Source organism: Halichoeres trimaculatus, unplaced genomic scaffold (genome assembly GCF_033239565.1).
Source record: "Halichoeres trimaculatus isolate MK-OKI-2021-1 unplaced genomic scaffold, fHalTri1.1 fHalTri1_scaffold_14, whole genome shotgun sequence".
In the NCBI taxonomy this organism is placed as follows: domain Eukaryota; kingdom Metazoa; phylum Chordata; class Actinopteri; order Labriformes; family Labridae; genus Halichoeres; species Halichoeres trimaculatus.
In genome coordinates this window covers 33,652,316-33,668,788 of record NW_027437192.1, presented here as the reverse complement: position 1 = coordinate 33,668,788, position 16,473 = coordinate 33,652,316, and the positions used below count along the sequence as shown (strand labels likewise).

Here is a 16,473-nt window from a genome sequence, read left to right as displayed (position 1 = left end):
TGACCAAATGGGTATAATGGTCCCATTTTTGTGATGGCTGGATGTGCATACAGGCCAAGGTGTTTAGAGCCGACAACTGACTTAAAGTAGGAGTCTGTGAAGTACAAAGTAGTGAGTCTTTCGAAGAACAGGAGGGCATATAGGTGTGCCTTTGCAGTCAGGTGAAAGAAAACTTGGATATCTATATCTTGCATCTGTACGTAAGTTTTGTTTGGTGAAAGTAAATATATACTCAAAACAAAAACAGTGAACTCGTCTATTGTGTCTCTGGCCCAGACTCTGACAGAGCACTCAGAAACAGAAACAGTCCCGGCTTGCCTTCTGATGGCTGCCTACTTTTCCTGCTGTCTCTGGAGTGGGTAGCTTGAATGAGGAAGAAACTGTTCTTGTTTTGTGCTGTTACTACCTTAAGTCCCTGTGAGGACTTTCTAAGTGATCTTGAAAAAGTCTATGCCTGATCGTAATCCACAAGTTAAAATAGGTTATCATTACTTGCTATTTTCAGCTTCCTGATCGAGTTGGGTTTCTTGATTTACATGTTGAAGCCCCCATGACCAGCAAAGAGGGAAGAAAGATCAGTGTTATTCTCTGCTGAAAATTATTTCTGTGATTAATTTTGTAGTGATGGTGGACACTGGAACTGGACTGGCAAAAAATGGACAGAGGAACAGAAGAAAGTGTAATAGGGGAGTGATAGAGCACAAGCTAGAACACAGGCTAAAACACAAGCTAAACTGTTTGTGATCATTTTCATTCCAACTTACAGTCAGCAGTTATTCTGCAGTGGTCTGTTCAAACTTGAAAGTCTATCAATAAAATGAAGAGTGAGGTTATGTTTGCTCTGCTTGGTGAGGTTGGAGTTGGTAGATAACTGGTAGGACATAACCAGGATTCACTAACATTACACGCTACAGACATGTCTCTGAGCACTGGACTGTGGGTAACACTAAACAGATAGTCTGCTCACCTTCTGGACAAAAAACTACACCACAAACTTAATTTTAAAAGTTTGCATGTTGTAAAACCGTTTCTAACAGTAGCTCTATGTAACTGTTGATAAATACCTTACCTTGTGGCATTGGTTTCGGTAAAAAGTTGTCCTAAACATAGTGTCGTAAAACAGAGGATGTGATCTCCATACATTTTTTAAACGTTATTTCTTCCCTTTTTTCAGCTTGTTTTAAACTCTTGATCAGGAGTGTATCAAGACATGGAAAAATCTGATTAGAGGAAGACAGCGGGAAACAAAGCACAGTGAAACACCAACTCTCACAGAGTCTGAACACTGAGAAGAAGAGGACTCTAGGTAAATATTAACCATTTGATTCCTAGAGTCCACTCTGTGCTGGATGAGCAGCTCAGCACCCCACTGGATCCAAGGCTTCACGGACACTTTATCATTACTCAGACTAGGGCTGGGGGAAATATCGAGTATATTCGATGTATCACGGGCTTTTGCACGTGAGATGTATGAAACGGATATATCGCAATCATCGAGTATTAACAGAAAACTACATTTTTTCAGACATCAGAATGTAATTCTCTTTGGTGATTCGCTCGTTTCACTCTCTGCTGCTCAGCCGGTGCTCCTCTCACTGGGCCTTTTTCAAACCGCCCCCTACACACTCCCGAGTCACACTCGCAACTGAATGAAGTTCACTTCATCAGGGTGTAGGGTATAAATACAGCTTTGGGACAGAAACTTCCCTAGATCTCAGGCGGAAACAGACAAAGAAAAAAAAAAGAAAATATAACGTAGAAAATACAAAAGAAACTTACTCCCACGCTTCTTTGGCTGCATTTATTTTTTTATTGAAGAGTTTTTCATGTTTCACTCTCACTTGAATGAATTCTTTTGTTTTTGTGAAAGTCCCTGTAAATATTAGACACTCAAATACACACAAACTGTCTGAACAAATGCAAGGCAGGCCTTAATCAATGACATGTACATCTAAAGTTGTGAACATCTGCACTCATTAAATATTTCTGTTAGTTTTACAGTATTTGTGCAGGCACATGTGCGTGGAACTTACATTCGTATGTTGCTTCCTCCATGGCTGACACTGGACACAATTTAGCGCTACACGTGTTCAGCGAGTCGGCATCGGTGCAGACTCGCTTGTGGAGGGTTTTATAGCCCACTACCCCTCCCCTCGGATCGGTTTGGGATGGCCCTTTATGTGGCGGACCCTCCGCGAGAACGCGCAAACGGAGGGTTAGTGGGTAGGGAGAGTGCGTAGGGGGCGGTTTGAAAAAGGCCCACTGTGAGCACCACGCTCCCGCCGCCCACCCAGAAAAAATCTCCTGCGCATGCGTGTTATGATATTGGGAGAGGATAGAAGAAAAGTCGCGTGCACGTCATATCAGTCTAGGGTTGCAGGTCCCTGGGGCTTGTTTTCTAGAGTGTAGTAGTTGCTCATCTCTCTTCCAGCTCCCCACAACGAGAAACAAATGCAGAACGTTTTTAACTTTCACTTTCGCTTTTCTGCATACGCTGCCCCCTTGTCTGAATGCCGTTCAGTCAAAGCAATCAGCTGTGCACAGCTCGAAACATAACGGCAGATGAGTTTGATGCTATTTTACAACTGAATACCAAAATACTGCTAGCTGGGATATGATCAGAGGGCAAACACAAATCCAATACAATTCAACCAGACCCCAGGCTCAAAGACAAATCTCAATAGAGTCCTTTCAGCATGACCAGGTGGCTGATTTATGGAAATAAAATTAATATTATCTCCAACTGTAGTTCGTGATATTTTGAAAGTATAATATGATATAATATAATATAATATAATATAATATAATATAATATAATATAATATAATATAATATAATATAATATAATCAGCTAGTTGAATATATCTGAATGAATTATTTTACTGGAACTAAAAATATGTAACCACCTAAAGTTTGGTTTAAAATTAAAGGTTTGCTAAACTTTACCTGATTGAGATTTCCCCTTTTTGCATTTAAATTTTAAAAATCCAACTGAAAGGTCTGCTTAAATCATTCAACTGATGTCATTTTATACATCAAAGTGTTCAATCTAACATTAATATCGTGATTTAGAAGAGAAATCAGAATATTGAGATACATATCGTGTATCGAGATATAGCCTCCAAATATCGAGATATTGGATTTTGGCCATATCGTGCAGCCCTAACTCAGACTATGTGACCATGACATGAACAAAGAGCTGCTGGACCCAGGAGCTCTGAAAACCTGAGAATTGCAGAGCCTCAAAAAAATAAAGGAATTAAAGGCCACAATAGAGCTTTAACATGCACACAGAATACCGAATAATAATGTAAATATCATTCTTCCATAAGAAGTTAAAAGGTCGATAAAAATAACAAGTTCAAGCTTCCACCCACAGGGGAATGTAGTGTCATCAAAGTTCCTTCTAGAGTGTGTATTGTGCTTATGTTCAGGGTCTTTATTGCTCCTCTGATGGCATGTAGCAGCTTTAACACTGCCCTCTGAGCTCAGGCTGTCAGCTGGAGAGAAACCACACTACAGACACTGAACAAACTGAAACAGAAAACAATCTTTTCACAAAGTACAGAGCTCACTTTCTGGAAGTGGATCAAACATTTGAGATGTAGATAGCCAACTAATGAAGTGGATGAATTGATTAAAATGGGGGCAGAGGAACAGCCAATCGGGTAAATCTTACATTTTTTTTTGTTACGTTTGTTAAATTGTGCTGTCACTAGCTATGTGTTCATATACAACATTTCCAACCTGATCAGAGTCGGTCTGTTTAAGAGTCACTGTCCTTATCTGCTCTGGCTGAAGACATCTAACAAAGTGTTCATACATGCACCAAGCAGACGTTTGAGAGGGCGTTCTATCAAATAGTGCTACCTACTCAGAGGCTGGTACTGGGAGGCTCAGCCAAGCACCAGCCTACAGTCTGAAAATATGAGGCAATGCAGAAGTGCTGTAATCTTCAGTCCCTAACACTAGAGGCTGACTCTAGAAGAACCAGAAACCAGATACACACCAAGCCAAAAGAAACCCTTTCCATAGGGCTGGGCACTGTGGCAAAAGTGTTACAAAAGTAGAAGCTGAGTGATATATATCTATATATGTATACACACACATACCTATAGGTACAGCTCGGCTCACGTCACTGACAGGCGCCCTATAGCTATTAGTGGAGATTTAAAGCCTGCCCAAGGCATCTGCTTTCAGCTTCCTGCTGCTGTCGGCCTGTAACAGAACACCAGCTTTGAAAAGCTCACTTTCACCAGCTCCTCCAAACACCTCTGTGTTTCCAGCACTCTGACCATCAGCAGATCTTAAAGCTGCTCGCTGATGAAGTTCTCTGATAGGGAGAATAACAAAACCTAGTCTGGATCAGTACAGTTTAGTATGAGCTGGATCAGTAAAGCCTGACGCTCTTTGCATTTAGCCAGCCGTGGCTCAGCCGTGGCTCAGTGGTAGACTCGTCGTCTTTCATTCTGAGGATCGAGGGTAGCTCCTGTCCTTGAGCAAGACACTGAATCTGAAACTGCTGGTTAGTAGTGTGTGGATGGGTGTGAATGTGTTAGCTCAAACTGATGGTTCCTACTACAGAACTTTACCATCAGTATGTGAATGTGGTGTGGATGGCTGAATAGGACTAGCAGTTTAAAGTGCTTTGAGTGGTCGGAGAGACTAGAAATGAGCCAAGTACTCCAAGTACTGCTCCATTACCATTTACCTTCTTGGTAGGCGGCATGTAAGCCAGACACTTAATAACAACATGAGGCCCTGTGACAGCGATACAGTGTACCCCCCTAACTCAAACGAAGAAGAAAATTGTGACACAGTAAACAAAGAGCAACGATGGAGACATCCAGCAATTCGTTTTCTTTGTGGTCGGCATGTGGCTCTTTGTTACAAAGAACAATCATGATTTAAACATGGCAGGATCATGTGTTGTTCTCCATCACTGCTGTCACACAGGAAGTGATGATTCTTTCCACCAATCAATGGACTGCAGTGTTTCTAGCTCCACCTTCTGGGGTTGGATCAGTATGTATGGCACCCCAATAGAAGGGTGCCAGAAAGTGGGACGGTAGGGGTCGGTAATTTGAGGACTTGTCCTGATTTTAGTCAAAGGAAATGCCACAAAATGTGTGACAGCTTGGTGGAAAAGGTGCTTTAGTGCAGCGATTCCCATCCAGGGGTTCCCACACACAATGCAGGGGGTACGTGGAAACATTTAATAATTTATTCCCAACATGGAGGTACTAAAATCAGCCCGTCAATAAAATGGTAGCTGTGCACTACAACTAGTCTCCACAGGGAAACAATAACCTGTGGCATAGCTGCAGCAAAATCAAAACTGATGTTTACCTACAGCCAGGTAAATATGACCGACAAGCCAGCTCAAGTTTCCACTACCTGTAAATGACTATGGCACACCGCCACACCAAAACAACAGCCATGCCTTCAGGATTATGATCTTTTTAAAAATGTTTCAAATGTAAATTCTTCTGTTCAGGGCTCTTGAACATGCCAAAAACTGCTATGACCAAAACTCACACTCTTGGTAAGCTCAAATCGTGGTTGGAACTAATCAGAGACAGAGTGGGTCTTTGCAGCTCACAAATTTCGTCTCTCTACATCCCACACGGCGGAGTTTTCCCCATGCGTACAGACACACAGGCTGTTTCCCAAAGTCCAGGTACCTTGCCTTGCCTTGCCTTGCCTTGGAAGGCAGTGCCTCCGAAGCCACTTCCTTCCAATCCAAGGCAAGTGTCCTGCCTCTGATCAAAAGGAGATGCTAATGGAACAGCCTACAAAGGCATATTTTTTACCATCAGATCTCACATAACGTGTTGCACTGTGGACAGTGCTTGGAAAGTTAAATACAAACGTGGGAGTAGACCATATGCTCAAGCGGCTACAAATATTGTCATGGCTAGCCACTTTTGTACTCTTTTTGCTTTTTTATTGTCACATCATTGACACGCTGCAGGTGCAGCTTCTTAGTAATTAAAGTTACATGAGTGACACACAAAAGAGTTAAGTGTTGACATGGTATAAGTTGTTATTTTCAGAGGCATATTTTGTTACTTATATTTGAATTCGAATTTACTGTGCGCCTCCACTGGAGCGTCTCTCTGGTGTGGTTTTTCCTTCCATTTTTTCCTTTTACGTAGATTCACTCATTGCATGTTGGATATTTATAGCCATGGCAAGGCAGCAAAGGATACACCTGTGTATCCTTGGTCAATTAGCCACATGCTAACCAAACCGAGGACAAATGCCTCCAGAGGACATGAACATTGGAAGAGCACTTGGGCAGTGACTGATGATGTGGATGCCTGCCCACGCCTACCCCACGCCCACATGAGACCAAGGCTGTTTCCCAAAGCCAAGGTACCTTGCCTTGCCTTGGTCTGATGTGGCCGTGGGCAGGCATCCACATCATCAGTCGCTACCTAAGTGCTGTTCCAATGTTCATGTCCTCCGGAGGAATATGTCCTCCGTTTGGTTAGCATGTGGCTAATTGACCAAGGATACACAGGTGTATCCTCCGCTGCCTTGCCATGGCAATAAATACCCAACATGCAATGCGTGAATCTACAAAAAAGGAAAAAATGGAAGGAAAACACGCACCAGCGGAGGCGCGTGGTAAATTCCAATTTAAATGTAAGTAACAAAATACACCTCTGAAAATAACAACTTATACCATGTCCACCACTTAACTCTTTTGTGTGTCACTCACGTAACTATGATTACTGAGAAGCTGCACCTGCAGAGTGTCAATGATGTGACAATAAAAAAGCAAAAAGTATAGAAAAGTGGCAAGCTATGACAATATTTGTAGCCGTCTGAGCTCCTCCCAAAATGTGCCTTTGTAGGCTGTTCCATTAGCATCTTCTTTGGAGCAAAGGCAGGACACTTGCCTTGGATTGGAAGGAAGTGGCTTCGGAGGCACTGCCTTCAAAGGCAAGGCAAGGTACCTTGGCTTTGGGAAACAGCCCAAGGCAAGGCAAGGTACCTTGGCTTTGGGAAACAGCCCAAGGCAAGGCAAGGTACCTTGGCTTTGGGAAACAGCCACAGTTACTGGGGAACACTAACGCCAGAAGGGGGGTGCTGCTGGGGCTGCAGCCCCCCCTGGTGGCGGCTGGATGTGACATGTTTTGTCAGAAGCTTCATTAGCAACACACCAGAAAGCAAGGCCATGTTTGGCGCCCTATAAATCAAGGTAAAAATATTTATTCATAATTACTCTCGGTGTGCTTATACTATGTACTTATTAATTCCATGACATTTTATTTGCGTAAGATCCTGCGTAATTGTGCGCACACCTCTGCTCTGTGCGTGTGTGTGAGGTTGTAAATAAAATTTCATCAATAAAGTGATGGTGAAAGTATTGAACTTTTGTGAGACGGCATTTCTCTGAGCCACTCTTTAAAAGGAAACAGTTAATTTGTTGTGGAAAGAAGGCAGCATTATGCAGATCATAGGTTAAACAATCTTTGCCTCCTCTATCTGTTTTGGATTACAGCAGTAATGTAATAGTAGCTGCTGCAGCAGCAACGTTAGTTACTAATAGCTGTCTGTGTTTTTGTTTCACATATCATCACCCTGATAAAATAATGGCATAAGTCAGTTTTGAAGAAAATTAGTTTTTGTCTGAAATCATCATGATAATGCTGGTCATCTTTGGTAAAATCTCTTAAATTTTTATTGAAAAGGATGATCTTGATGCTCTTTATATCCTATAGGACAATGGCCTATGTCAAGAGGGTGACTGTGGCCATTTTATTTGTAGTCTAAGTCAAAATTTTGGATTATTCAGGATAAAACTTGTGACTTGGTCAATTCGCCAAGTTTTCATGATGGCGGCTGCTTCTAGAAGAAACAGAAACTTTGGAGCAGAAGAAGCTGTAAACATGATTCTTGAATCAGTTTCTACTGCTGAGTGATTAGGCTTCTATCATAAAGGCTAGGCTATAATGTTGTGTAGTCATTTAGTCTAAATTTCACAACTTAATGTTTAACTACAAATTTAGCTACTTCTAGCTAGCTACCTATTCCTGGCTAGCCCACTTATTTCTGTAAACAAACATTAATGAGCACAGGGCAATAACACCCCTCAGAGTTCTAAAATTAAAGAGATGTTTTTGTTCTTTGGTAGATGTATAAGTATACCTACTCAGCGTATGAGTGACCTGACAGTTGTTCAGTTTAGTTTGGAGTTATTTACGTTTTGAGTTTGTTCTATGGAATTAAAGCACAGTTAATGGTCAGGTTTCAGAAAGTTGTCTGGACTGGATGTTGGAAATGGTTTAAGTTCAATAAAAACCAGCAAAGAAGACCTGGAGAAGAGAGGACAGGGACTGCCTCCTGACCAATCTGATTTACCTGACATTTCATTGAACTCAGGGTCATTTCAGTTCTGAGTTTGCTCTATGGAATGAAGTTTAAGCCAGGTTTAAAGTTGATAAGTTAGACTAGAATGTTAGAAAAAATGGCCTAAGTCACTTTGTTCTTTAATGTTACATGATTGACACACAATGTTCTCTACATGTCAGCAGTCATCCACTGTGAAGGCCTTTTTGATTGAAATGATTCATAAATATCAAATGCTTTGTTATTGGTAAAGCTATTTGTGTTTTCTCAAACACTAGAAAAATGACTTAGGCCACTGTTTTGATAGGGTGATGATATACAAAGTTTTTGGCCATGGGGATCTTTGCGTACTGTTGGTTTGCATGACTTCTGTTTTCTGCTCGCTGCTCGCCGCTTGCTGTTAGTTTGTGGGTATTTCTGTTGATCTTCTGATGTTTTTTTGATCTATCTCCACTACCTGTGTTGTCAGAGGTTTAGCGTTTGGAGTATAGACCCACTTGACTGTATCTTCAGCACCAAGGACAGCGCTTGAAACAAGGATGATTTACCACTGTTAAAGGGTCTGCTCTTGTTATATTTTGCATCAGCTGATTGTTAATCCTGCTCGCACTCATCATCATACAGGCGTCACCTTTCTGCCCTCTTTGGGATAGAAGTTACAGTTTGTATCTTTCCTCATTCTTTAAAACTCAACAGAGAAGTTTTCCTCCAGCTCTTGTTTAACAAACCTCAGAGGTCTGATGAAAAAATAAAACTTCTATGCTGTGTCCAAATATCATATTGTGGAGTGTTTTGTTCCTGATTTTTTTTTTATTCCTTTTTTCAAGTGGACTAAACGTTACATGAGTTACAGAGAATATCAAAGACAGGCTGATTGTTTCGATTTTGCATTTATTTATTTAAATTACTTTGCCAGAGAATTAAATGTTCAAATTAAGGAGATAAAATGATTTTCATTTAATAATCAATTATGCTACTTTTGAAGAATTATCAACAGGTATGAGTGAGGGGGAACTCATGACATGACAAAAAGGATCAGGGGCTACACAAGACAAAAAAGGCTTTGACCCACTGCTTTAGTGTGTGTGTGTGTGTGTGTGTGTGTGTGTGTGTGTGTGTGTGTGTGTGTGTGTGTGTGTGTACTAACACTCCCTCTGTGTGTTCAGCTCTCCTGCTGACACAGCCATATCACAGAGTAAGATCACACATGGACATTACTAGCATAAAAAACAGGGAGTGATGACTGAGCTGAGGAACATCTTCAGAGTTTTTTAAGAATGGATTTAGGTTTGGGTGAACAGGCTCTCTTTAAAGTTGTGTTTCTCCATGTAGCACAAAGTGTTTGTCCCTACACTGACCCCGTAGTGTGTCTCAGACAGCACAGGATGATCTCTATAATCACCACAACCAAAATCTACCCTTTGAATTCAGTATCCTTTAAATCTGGGGGGACTTCTTCCTTTACTTTACACAAACATTTACTTACGTTCAGCTGGAATTATAAAATAAAATAGGGCTGCAAAGTATCTCACTAAACCACCAAAAGGTGTCATGTCCAGCTCTGTCTGTATGGTTTATTCTACCAGCTGGCTCATTTAAAAACCTAAAAGTCAGTAAAGAAATTATATTTGAGCTAGGGGGCTGCTTCCTTCACTCTTAGGTGTCAGGGTGGAAACTTCATGTCCACATAAAGTGACTGTAAAAACTTCAAAAAGGGAACATCTACCTGTCAGAGGAACCTGGGCTGTGATTGTAAGACAAAGGTCTGCGCCCTGCAACCTCTCTGGAGCCTTCTGCGGCTCTTTGACTACTTTGCAGTGGCTCCTTGTGGGTTAAATAAAAAAAAGAAACATCAAAAAAATATATTTTTTTATGATGATCAAAGACACTAACACTGAATAATGTGTTAACATTTAGTTGAACTAAATCTTCATCTCATCTGTCAATAAAGCCTGCCACCGCTCTACTTCACTTCCTACAACATCAACAGCCCACCAACTTTCCATACACCTGTGGCTAACCTCAAGTTTTACAGCCCTGGGAAGATAACTACATCTACAAAAAGACTAATCTGGAAGAAAATACAGATTTCAATTCTGTGTGGATTAATTTATTTATCTGACAACATGCTGGACTAATATGCATGTTTGATATGTGGCAAGACATTAGCAACTAAAAATGATAAGTTGAGCAAAAGTAGTGATGTGTTATCAGATTCAAGTGTTATTATTTTTTATTGTTTTTTTAATATATTTTTTGCACATTTTTGAAATTTAAAAATTTACAATTTTTGCAATAGATATATATATATATATATATATATATATATATATATATATATATATATATATATATATATATATTTTTTTTTTTTTTTTTTTTTTTTTTTTTTTTTTCAAAAACTCTTGAATATTTGAAAAAAAATCAATGTTTTAATTCATGCAAACTTATTAAAAATAAAAAAGGTCAGGGTTAGGGCTCCAGAATGACTTTGATCCAGGTGAGCTGAGGCAAATAGCTCCTAAAAAGGATATTTCTCTGTTGTTACGTTTGCCAGGTGGTGACTTTTAGGTGCCCTGATGTGACCTTATTGATCACTTCTCTAATTCAACGTGATGACGTGAGAACAGCCTCTCAGGTGATCTGAAGGCTCTGACAGCAGAGCTTTGAGTTCATCCGTTCTGCCTTTTTATCGCCCATTAACTCCGATATTATCACGCACTGATGACATTATAATATATGAATTATATGATTAAATGGTAAATAATGAAATTGGGCTCGCGCTTTTCTTGATGCTAACGTGGAACTATTTAAAGCCCTCCCCCGGACCCACAGACTGACTCTGGATCTGTTCCCGCTGATCCTACCGACAACAGTCTCCATGATGGATCCATACAGTAGCTGCTGCAAAAACACATGAAGCAAACAGCCTCTGCTCCCTTCATCAGTGTAAAATAACAGGGAGCTATAGACACAGACTCAGCAGGCTGTGAGGATGAGGATCAGTACAAAGAAAAGCTGAGATAATTCAGATCCAACCAATGGTGTCAGCGCGCTCAGGCTGTATGAGGAATGTCAGGAGCGTCGGTGTTTACGTGAATCTGAGCATCTCATCTGATCCCCCTCATTCCCTCTCAGCGCCGCGTATTCTCACATTTCACGTTGTGTTATAAAAGCTTTCTGTTTATATAAGCCCGGCTCTCCATCCCCGGGCTTTTCAAACAAACGCATCGCGTTAGACGGTGGGAACAATAAAAGGGGCGGTAGGTGTACCTGTCTGCAAATGGCGCTGAAAGTGAAATAATGTCAACAAATCCTCCGTAATGCTGAGACCTGAAGATCCACTCACCGCTCGGTTCAGATCCTCCAGCAGGAAAGTCAGGTCCTTCAATTAACGCTCAGTGATAAATCCCAGCGATGGTCAGACAAAGTCAGAGCAGCAGCGCTGTGAGGAGAAGCTGAGGCTTTCACAATGTGTTTAGGTACCAGCTGCACGGAGCCCTGAGCCCTCAGCGCGGGCTGACAGGCACAGAGGGAGGAGGCGCAGTGTGTGTGTGTGTGTGTGTGTGTGTGTGTGTGTGTGTGTGTGTGTGTGTGTGTGTGTGTGTGTGTGTGTGTGTGTGTGTGTGCGTGTGTGTGTGTGTGTGTGTGTGTGATTGCTCTGTCCTCAGCTACACTCAGGTTAGAGTAGCTCAGCATGGATGCGCTATACTAGCATAATCAGAAACAAGGAAAGGGGAAGTGTAGTCAATTGCTCAACACCTGCATGGGATGTAAAATATGTGAATTCATATCTGCAGAAATGATTCATGCAGTGGCGTGCACAGACTCTTTAAGGGGCCAGGGGCAAAAAAAAAAAAAAAGACATTTCCCACACCCAAGAAGGGGGCCTATCATATTTTAACCAGCCAGGAGAGATTTTTGTATCTTTTCCACATAAGATGAAAGTAAAGGGGGCTTCACACCGCCGCGCGGCAACGCGCCGCCTCCAGTCATTTTAATGAGGGTCGGGCGGCAGGCGGCAAGCGGTTTTGGCTGCGGCGGTTGGACCCAGAAGCGGTTGCCGCCCACGTGCACGCGCACAGATTTCCCCCTGCCGCCTGGAGTCCAGCGTGTTGAACTTTCTGGCGGCAGCCGCCTGGGAACAGTCAATCACATCGAAGGAAAAAGAAAACCCGGAAATAGCAGGCTTCGCGGGGCAGAACAGCAATGGAGGAGCTAATACTGCCGGTATCTGAATATCCAGAGCCCTACAATAATAATAAAATCTTTCATATGCACATTATAGAGTAAACAGAAACTGAAAGGTACTACTAGGGGGTACGTGTTTTTGAGGAGGGAGTGTTGTGAAGGACTTTTGGGCGGGCTCTGCTGTAACGTTCGCCGAATCACCTCTACGTCGCTGCCGCCTGTTACCCCATGCTCATGCCGCGGTGGCAGGAGCCGCTTTGAAAAACGCTCTGCATTTCAGGGGCCTCTGCCGGCAGAGGAGCGGTTTTCGGGGCGGTTACCGCGCGGCGGTGTGAAGGGCGCTTTAGTGTGTTTTATCGACCAGGAAGGCACTTAAGCATGTTTTTGTTTAAAAGGGGGGATTTTAGCGCACACTTTTCTTCAAAAGGGCAGACTTAGATGCGCATTAATGTTCCAACGAGGGCACTTTAGTGCGTGTTTTTGTTCTAAAGGGGCCACTTAGTGCAATTTTGTTCTAAAAGGGACACCAAGGCATGTGCTTTGACTCCATAGGGGGCACTGTGGTAATCTTTGTTCCAAAAGGGGCACTTGCCCCCCTCTGTGCACACCACTACATTCATCACACACACACACACACACACACACACACACACACACACACACACACACACACACACACACACACACACACACACAAACCATTCAGGAACACATAAATATTTTACATAACGCAAATATCAACACATAAAAATAAATAAAGAAAAATATTTTATGAGAATCAAAAATTTCAAGAAATGTGAAACTGAGAAGCAAAGATTGAGAAATCAAACGTTTGGCAGGACAATTAAAACATTTATAAGGACTCTTTAAGAAAAAAAGCTTTGTTCCTGAAACACTGAAACACAGTTTGAGGATTCAGAGGACAGAGACCTCAGTTTTGTGCAGGCATGACCGGCAGCCTAAAGTGCTTCAGTTAGGGAGACTATACTCAATCACTGTCAACCAACATCTCACATTTCAGTGTAAGTGTAATGAGATTAAGAATTAGAAGACAAACTGAGCTTTTTGTGTTAGTGTATAGATGACACTAAGAGCAGAAATGGTCTGCTCCTCCAGATTCCTTCTGACTCCAGCTGTTATATTTCTCTGCATGCCTTCTTCTCTCACTGGGTCACAGCCCCAACCTAACCCTGGGTATGTTTCTGGGGTTCAAACATGCAACAGCTCTGTAGTTGCAGCGCAAACACACCAAACCTGTAAGACAGCACACAGGGCACACATGCCCTTTCTCCCCCCATGTTTCCCACAGGAGGGAGGAGCCCTGTATGTAATAAGAAAGTGTATTGGTGGGATCAGCCAATGGGAACAGGGATGCTGCAGCCTGGACCAATCAGAGCTCAGGGAGCTGGTGTTCAGTGCTCCACCATCAGTAACCAAGCATCCTCTCAATAAAGATCAATACATCCAGTTTTATGGAGGTGTCAGAGGCACAGCAGGGTTGGGGGAGTAGGGGGTGCAAACTGAAATCATCGCCTTTAATTCATCGAGATGATGCTCCAGGTTTTACTTAAAGACAGCCACGTAGAGGATTATAATCCCACATGTGTTCTGTTACATAACACCGTAGCAGGCCTTCGTCTACGTGCGTGTCAGGAACGCTCTGATTACTCACAACAACAATAAACTTGTTCTTACAGGGATCAGGAGCTAAAGGTCCATGCTAACACACTGAGACCACCACTCAGCACAGAGGAGGTCTTTGAAGGACTTTAACCTTCAGAAACACTTCACCTTCTTTCTAAACTCCTCTGATTTCAGTCTCTCTTTCGTTTTTCAGCGGAGTGCAGCATTTAAACTCATATCACACAGAAACACATGAGCCAGGGCTGGCTGTCCACATGTCATGGGTAGGCCTACAATCAGTGCATGTTAGCAGTTTCACAGAGGGAAACTCTTTCCCTGAGGTCAAACTGTGAAGTCTGATGATTGGCTGATCATTTTAACAGACACTCGTGAAGACATTTAATTATTGTTACTGTGATAAAACACCTCAATCTGAAATAAAAGTTGCTTTCATTTACTAACTGGCATTCTGACAAAGTGGTATGCAATGAACCATGCAGAGAGGAAGAGCAAGCACAGCCATAGCAGGCCTTAAGGAGCAGACATGGCAGTATGATATGGATGTTACATCCATGAGCCACCTGAAAGTCCTCGCTGCAGCAAAGACCTCTCAAAGAAATAATCCCCACCCCACCTCCCTTTTCCCCCTTCTCTTGGCCCTCCAAACAGATGGGTGACAACACACCCCTAAGAAACGAGACAACGCTCGATTCCTCATTTTCCCTAGTCTCTGTCCGTCTGTCGTAGGCACAGCAACTGTCTCTTCTCATTTTTACAAAAGGATTATAAACTGATGTCGGATCAGGGCGACATAAGTCACAGCAAGCAGACTTCACTACCATGAACTGCATCACATGACTGATGAGACAGCTAAGCTATGAAAAGCCAATGTTAAGCTAACGTTACAGTATTCAGAAGCTACATTTTGTATCTTCTAAATCCTGAAATGTTAGCTTATCATAGTTTATGTAGCTAATGCAGCTAATGCAGTCCCTGAATGTAGCTTATCTGTTTAAACATTCATGAATCGTAGTGAAATTTGTTTGCTGTGAATTTCTCACCATGTGCTGACATTGGTGTAGCTATTATTAGCTGTAGCTTTCGCTAAAGCAGCATTAGCCAGATCTTTATAGTGCGCAAAAATACAAACTAGTATTTATGTGGAGGAGCAAAGGATTGGATATCTGATTTTAAAAAAGTGGATAATTATTACCAGCAGTTTCCATATCTGGGAAATTTGTCATACTCCTTCTTTCAAGTGAGGTCCTGGTTTGTCTTACGGGGTGATCACACAAAACCAAGGGCTGAAGGGTACGATTGGGTAAAAACTGGGGATAGTGTTGCTCACAGGAACTCAGGACACTCGAGAAACAATGACATAGCTGACACATATTGCAGAATTTATCTTTGACGCTGGCTTGTAGCACTGGGACGATGTACTAGTCTCGTGTTTTGATTCTATTACGATTTTCCGGGTTGTCAATTCAATCTAAAATTGTGATTCTTTGATATTTACAATTTTTACAATTTTTAGTTTTCTTTTTTAACACCAGACCATGTGAAAAATGTAAAAGATGATGATGATATTGTCCACAGACTACATTAGGAGCCATATTTTCCCATAAAATGTATATCAGGTGAGTCAAAAACATTTCGCCCTCTGCTGGAGAAAAGTAGCAACTTATTTCCGATCCAGTTTATAAACATATAACAAAGACTGAAATGAAGAATTTGAATTTGAACCACAACTTTGATATTGTAAAAAAAAAAAAAAAAAAAAAAAAGATCTGTCAATTTTGGATTTTTTTTCTCCCACCCCACTGGCTTGCATGCAGCGTGGACTCAGGATGAAGTGGTATAAGAGCTACTGAGTTCGGTTTGAGAGGCTCCACATGCAGGTCATGGTTGGATCACATCAGGTCTATTTTTAAGAAGCTGGTTAACCTTCAGACCAGCAGCAAAGAGCAGAGTCAGCAGTGAGAAGGCTAACAGCATCACAGATATGCAGACAGTCTCCATGGTAACAGCAGCGTTGTTGTAATCGGCATATCTAAGCCTGCCATTGTCTGCTCAGTTCATCACTCTGTTTCAGGGTGTACAGTCTCATCAGCTCTCTGTCCCTCACACACACACACACACACACACACACACACACACACACACACACACACACACACACACACACACACACACACACACACAAACACAAACAAACACTACTCCTTCCCCCATGACACACAAAGGACCCTGTGCCCTCACAGCCCCTCCCCCAGTAAGAAGAGCAGGTGCTGAGCCAGA

The 16,473-nt window shown here is 42.0% G+C and overlaps 1 protein-coding gene across 10 annotated transcripts in view; it reads right to left on the bottom strand.

The window, feature by feature from the left end:
- The window catches only part of epb41a (erythrocyte membrane protein band 4.1a), a 105,341-nt gene extending 93,490 nt beyond the window's left edge, over nucleotides 1-11,851 (bottom strand). For all 10 annotated transcript variants that reach the window (XM_074686238.1, XM_074686240.1, XM_074686241.1 and 7 more), the window contains exon 1: nucleotides 11,711-11,851. The gene's annotated coding sequence lies outside the window, so the exon portion shown is untranslated. The remainder of the gene's footprint in view (nucleotides 1-11,710) is intronic.
- Nucleotides 11,852-16,473: the final 4,622 nt, after the last annotated feature.